Here is a 5,779-nt window from a genome sequence, read left to right on the forward strand (position 1 = left end):
TGCCCTGGCTATACTGCAGGTTAGGGCAGAAGATAGTCCAAGAGGTGGCCTCTTTCTCAGTGTTAAATGAAAAGCAGAGTCAGCGATTCCCCTTTCCTTCCTCAGTGTTTCCTGTAATGCACTTTTCTCTTTTCCCTCGCAAGCCAAAGATGACAGAATAGAAACCGCTAATAAGAAATCAGAAAGTCCACAGTGGGAAGTAAGACAACCATCCTAGCCTCTCCTTCCTCAATCCCTCAAGGCCAAAATGCAGCAGGCTTTTATTTTTTGTGACTCCTAATTATATCTTTATTCTTCCCGACTCCAGCTAAGCCTTAACGGTGGACCAAAATATCTAGTCCACATCCCTGAAAAATCCTATGGGAACAGATTCTCCAAGTTTGCTTACTGATATAAGGAAGAGACAAAAGAATTGGGAGAGCTCTGCCTTGCAAGGCTATTGTCCTGTTGCATAATCCCATTTTTGAGTGGGAAAAGCTGGCACTCTGTTTTCCTTGGCATTCTTTCTGCAACAGATTTGAATTTCTTCATTTATTTATAGTCCAGAAGCACCCAAATTTTAAAAAATCCTGAACTTGTGAAAATCTCAGAATTGTTTTAGGTTATGCACAGTTATGAGTATTAATTTTGCGGGTGATGCAGATGTTCTGGAATTAGGTTAACGGTGATGGTTGTACAACTGTGAATCTCCCCCTGGCCAAAATGAAGAAACTCTAAATAGGTTTACAGATTTAATTTATAAAATTTATACAAATTTAAATACTTACATTTATCAATAAACACTATTAAAAGACACAAAAAATACCGTGAAAAACAATTATGCTATTCACATGATAAATATAGAATCTGTCTTTTAAAAAATTAATTCATAGTACACCAGAGTCACTGTTGGCCCAGTCAAGAGACACAAATTTACCTTTGACGCCTAACCTCTTGAGAGTCTAAATCAAGAGGCCCTTTGAGAAAGGGGAGGTCCACATAAATATGGCTTACTCAGTGGTATTGGACAAGAAAGCCTAACCAAGTCACATTCTCCTGAACAGCACCTACTTACACCCCACTACATTAGGGGGGCAGGGAATGATTTCTACTCTCAGGAACCCATTGATTTCCATCTTGATGGTGTGAAGGACAGGATCGGCGTGTGTCCCATTGTGCAAAGTCCTGGGACGTGATAGCCACTATTCCCATTCACCCATTCCCTCAGTATTTAGTAGTTATCTGCCTAGTCTGAGCCTGAACTAAGTGGGAATATGCTAAGTGGGAGCGTGGGTAGGGGGGCGATGATGACATGCATCCAGGATCTGGTGCACAGTGAGGCCTCAGGAAATGTCCGTCTTGATAACTATGGATGTGTTTAAGAAAAGTGTCCCAATTACAGTCTGGTGTAGAACTCTCTTGCTTGATGCAATTCACAACGCCCTTCTGGGAGGAAATTAGCATTCTTGATATATGCTTATGCAATTTTCTGATAAACTTTAACAAGATTAAAACCTCTTTGGGGAAATCAGCTACCCAACACTCAGCTGATTATCAGACATTCTTTGTCTTGTATTCATTTTAATAATGATTACCCAACCATTCTCTTTTCCTATGAAATGTCCTTAACGAAAGGGAACTCTGACTTGGCTTTGTGGTAAGATTGAAATAAAACTTTGACATATGCTTATAACTAATGTATCTGAAAAGAATTTAAAACAGTCATTATGAAGATAGGCCATAAGAATAATAGCTAACATTTATTAAGTTCCTGCTGCTTGCCAGATATTACATGAAAGGTTTTGTTATAGCTCAGCTCACTTTCTCTTTATAATGAGTTGAGTTATAATAGCCCTGATTTACTTATAAGATGATCAGAGAGGTAAAGTGACTTGCCCAAGATCACACAGCCAGTAAACGGCAGAGCTCGGTTTTGAGCCCAGGCCTGTCTGAGTCCAGAGCTGGAGCTAGCAATAGCTGCACTTTGCTGCCTCTGCCAAAGGAATTATAGCAGGAGGTAGAGAGTGGGATAGTTTCTAAGACAGCGGACAGATGTAAGACTGTGGGACTGCAGAGGAGGGAGGAAGCCCTCTCAGGTAGAAGCCTTGGGAAGGAAGTATGGAGGAAGAGGAAGTAGGGGAGGGACATTGGAAACAGGAGGGCACCCAAGAGCAACGGCAAAGGCAGAGGCAGAGCCAAGGCCCAGGCAATGTTCAGAGGAGACTGTAGAGTTTGTTAAACTAAAAATAAAAAGCCAAAGTGAGAGGCAACAAGCTTTCGCTTTATATCTATATTTATATCTAATCTATATCTATATCTATCTATAGCATCAATCTATGTATCTCTCTCTATATCTAGATATATAGGTATTTATATAGAGATATATATCAAGCAAATATATATGTCAAATCTATATATGTATATAGATTTATTTATTTATATATAAAATAGCTATTTAAGAAGCACTGATTCAGGCAGAAGCCCCAACAGTGTTTTGGTTAAGGGGACAAAGGCAAGGGGTATTTATGAGAAAGACACAATAGAAGGAAGCCATTTCTATAACATCCTGACACTAATTCTAAACAATGTTTTAAATTCTCAGTCCAGTAGTTATCAGTTCAGTAGGTAGGTAGAATATTTACTCTCTTGTTATTTTTTGCCAACAGTTCTTTGGGGCACCAGGCTGCTTTAGGCCCAGTCCGAAGGTAATTTTGCCCTCTTTTAACCTTCCAACGATTTGAGGCGTTAGATGTGCAAGGCAGTTCCTCTGGCATGGCAGCTCCTGCTTCATGTTAAAGTGGCTCCGTTTATATTGTTTACAAGTTCCATCTGGCAGCTGCAGGATGGTCCCCAGTCCTTTCAATAATGAGGACGCTGTCATCTAGTGTTGTGGACCCTCTGTACTGCTAGTTGGCTATTTATGACTCTGAATTCAGAGTGACCGTCCCAGTTCCATCACTTACGAGCTATGTGACCTTGGGCAGGTCACTCCACCTCTCTGAGGTGAAGGTTTCCTCATGTGAAAATTGGGGCGGGGGTAATCATAGCATCTCTCTCATAGGATTGCTGTGAAGATTAAATGAGATAAACCATGAAAAGTAATTAGCAGATGTCTGGCACCTACTAAGGGCCCCATAAGAAGGTGAGGTGTTACTGTTTTAACGTGTAACTGAGTTATGGTGGCATTGTGTCACTTAATTTTCTCAGGAGGGCTGTGAAAAAATTTTGAACGTCTTATTTTAGTATAATTTCAGACTGTTAAGAAAAGTTGCAAAAAACAGTACAAAAAATTCCTAAACACCCTTCACCAAGACCATATATATAAATATACATATTTTCCTTCCTGAACTGTTTGCAAATCGGATTCATACCTGATGGTTCTTTACCCCTAAGTACTTCATTGCGTATTCCCTGAAAGCAAGGACATTCTCTTTTGTAGTCACAGTTTAATGATCAAAATCATGAAATTGACATCGATACAATACTATTGTCAGCAGGACATGTTCAGACTTTGCCAATTGTCCCATAACATCCTATATAGCAAAAGAAAGTCCTGTATCATATATTGCATTCAGTTGTTCTGTCTCCTTCATCCCCTTGAGTCAGTGGCAGGTCCCCAGTCTTTTTTGTCTCTCATGACCTTGACATTTTTGAAGAGTACAGGTCAGCCACGTTCTTCAGGTTTGTCTGTTGTTTCCTTGTAGTTAGATTCAGGTTGGGTGTTTGGGACAGTAACACATCTCAGTGCATCACATCATTGTGAACATTTTGTTCACAACTTTACAATAGGGTCCCCTCATGGGAAGAGGTGGGGAACATTAGACCACCTGTATGAGAAACCCTGAGGGACTCGATAAACATGTAGACACCCCCCAGTACCCCTGAGAGTGTGGGCCAGGAATCTGCGTGGTTAACCCTGCATCCTAAGTAACCAGCTGATAAACGTTCTTTTCTTCCAGCCATGACATTCCAAGACATGGCCAGTAGATGGCGCTGCACTCTGCACTTTCAATGGAGCGTCCGCATTTCTGGAAAGATCTCACTGTAAACGCTTCCTGTGAATTCAAGCTAACATCTGCCAGGAGAGCTTGGCTGCTTAAGCTGCCGGCTTCCTGCTCTCCCCCCTGTCCCTTCAGAGTGATTTCTCTGGATGCCCGAGGACCTCAAAGCTGTCAGCACTCACTTGGTGGTTCCTAAGCCAGAGATGACACACTCCTGGAGGTGAGAGACCCCTCTTTCTGAAGAACTAGCCAGGGGCTATTAAAATAATAAGTTATAATGCCCCCAACTAGCATTTACTGAGAGCTTATTGTGTGGTAGGCACTGTGACAAGCACGACTCATTTACTTTCTTCTCATTAAGGCTCACAAAACCCCCCCTAAGGAGTGGGTTGTACAGAGGCAGTGACCTGCCTAAGGTCACATGGCAAATCACTGCCGCCACCTCCGTTTCCATCATGGCTGGTACCTGTGCTTCAGTTACAGGAGGGGATGGGGAACAATAATGTCTGTGTTGCAGGTTTGTGCTCTGAGAGCTCTGGGATTTGTCCTGAGAAGGGAGAGAATTTTCTCCCCTGCCTGTGGGGCTGGGGTGACTCGGCCAGGGGCTGCAAGGGACAGACACTGGGTCAGTCCCCTGTAGGGAAAGGGAGCTCAAATGGTCAGAAAAGCAGAAACAACATGGCTCACAGCACATGGAGGGCCAACGAGACTGCTGTCTAGCAGACTCAGGGGCTGGAGGGACTGCGAGCCTTTCAAAGGCTAGGGGACACTGTAGGACATTCACTCTGTGTAATGTCCAGTCTAGAGCAAATCATATTTGTTGAATTTGCTTTCACTTATTTAATGCTTTTCCAATAGATTGCATTGAGGAATTTTCAAGGGAAGGGATACACAGTACCTGGGAGGATGGTGTGAACTGAGCCTGGAGACTGGGCAGGGAGTGGTTTTCACCTGGAGGTGTGGGAGGTGGAGATTTTCACTGATGGGTGTGGTCAAGAGACGTGTCCTAAAAAACAGACAAGTTTGGAGCTTTGGAAGGCATCCTTATCTATATCTACTGCTATTGAGGCAGACATTGCGAGTTGCCTGTGGAAGACCTCATCTCCTTTTCTTCCTTATTAGCAGAACCCTGAATTCACTGACGTGGCCGCTTGCCCAGCTGAAGAGCTACATTTCCCAGCACTGGCAGCTGGTCCTGGCCAATGAGCTGTGAGCCAAAACGCTGGGTGGCTGTATTAGCCTGGATTCATACAGGAGAGAAAAACCACATGGTGATTTGAATAGGGGACGTTTAATATAAAGAATTATTAACTGTAACAGGGGATTGCAGTCATGAGAGATTGGCTAGCAAGAAGCAAAGAGAACTCTGAAGAATATGGGGGTAAAGTAGCTGATATAAGGGAGTGGCCACGACTCTGAGGGGTGAGATAGTTTTCCCTCCCCCTTTCTTTCACCACAGGGCTGAGATTCAGATTTTGTTGGAGGCTTTGGCTGTAGCCGAGAAGTCACTGTGCTCTGTGCTGCTGGAACTTGCTGGAAATCTGTCCTCTGGAACTTCTCAGAAAACGGCTCTCTCTGGTGCCAGGGAAAGGTATTCCCAGGGAGGTGTCTCCATGGAGGCACTCAGATACCAAATCACCAAAGGTGGGGGGCTGGGGGAAGCTCCTGGCCTCTCGGTATTGCTGGCTGCCATACACTGCAGGAACCTGGTGCTGGAGTCACTGCCTGTGGTGTAGGAGGCTGCTGAATGAGTATCCCCGAAACAGGAAGGGGTGGGCTCTTGTGAAAACCCTTTAAAA

The 5,779-nt window shown here is 43.6% G+C and overlaps 1 long non-coding RNA gene across 1 annotated transcript; it reads left to right on the forward strand.

The window, feature by feature from the left end:
• Positions 1-4,072: 4,072 nt before the first annotated feature.
• LOC109372130 (uncharacterized) lies at positions 4,073-5,543 on the forward strand. Its single transcript, XR_002121998.1, has 3 exons — positions 4,073-4,200; positions 5,103-5,251; positions 5,440-5,543. It is a non-coding gene; the product is annotated as an uncharacterized LOC109372130 (long non-coding RNA).
• The last annotated feature ends 236 nt before the right edge of the window (positions 5,544-5,779 follow it).

Source organism: Hipposideros armiger, unplaced genomic scaffold (assembly GCF_001890085.2).
Source record: "Hipposideros armiger isolate ML-2016 unplaced genomic scaffold, ASM189008v1 scaffold_613, whole genome shotgun sequence".
NCBI classification, from domain to species: Eukaryota; Metazoa; Chordata; class Mammalia; order Chiroptera; family Hipposideridae; genus Hipposideros; species Hipposideros armiger.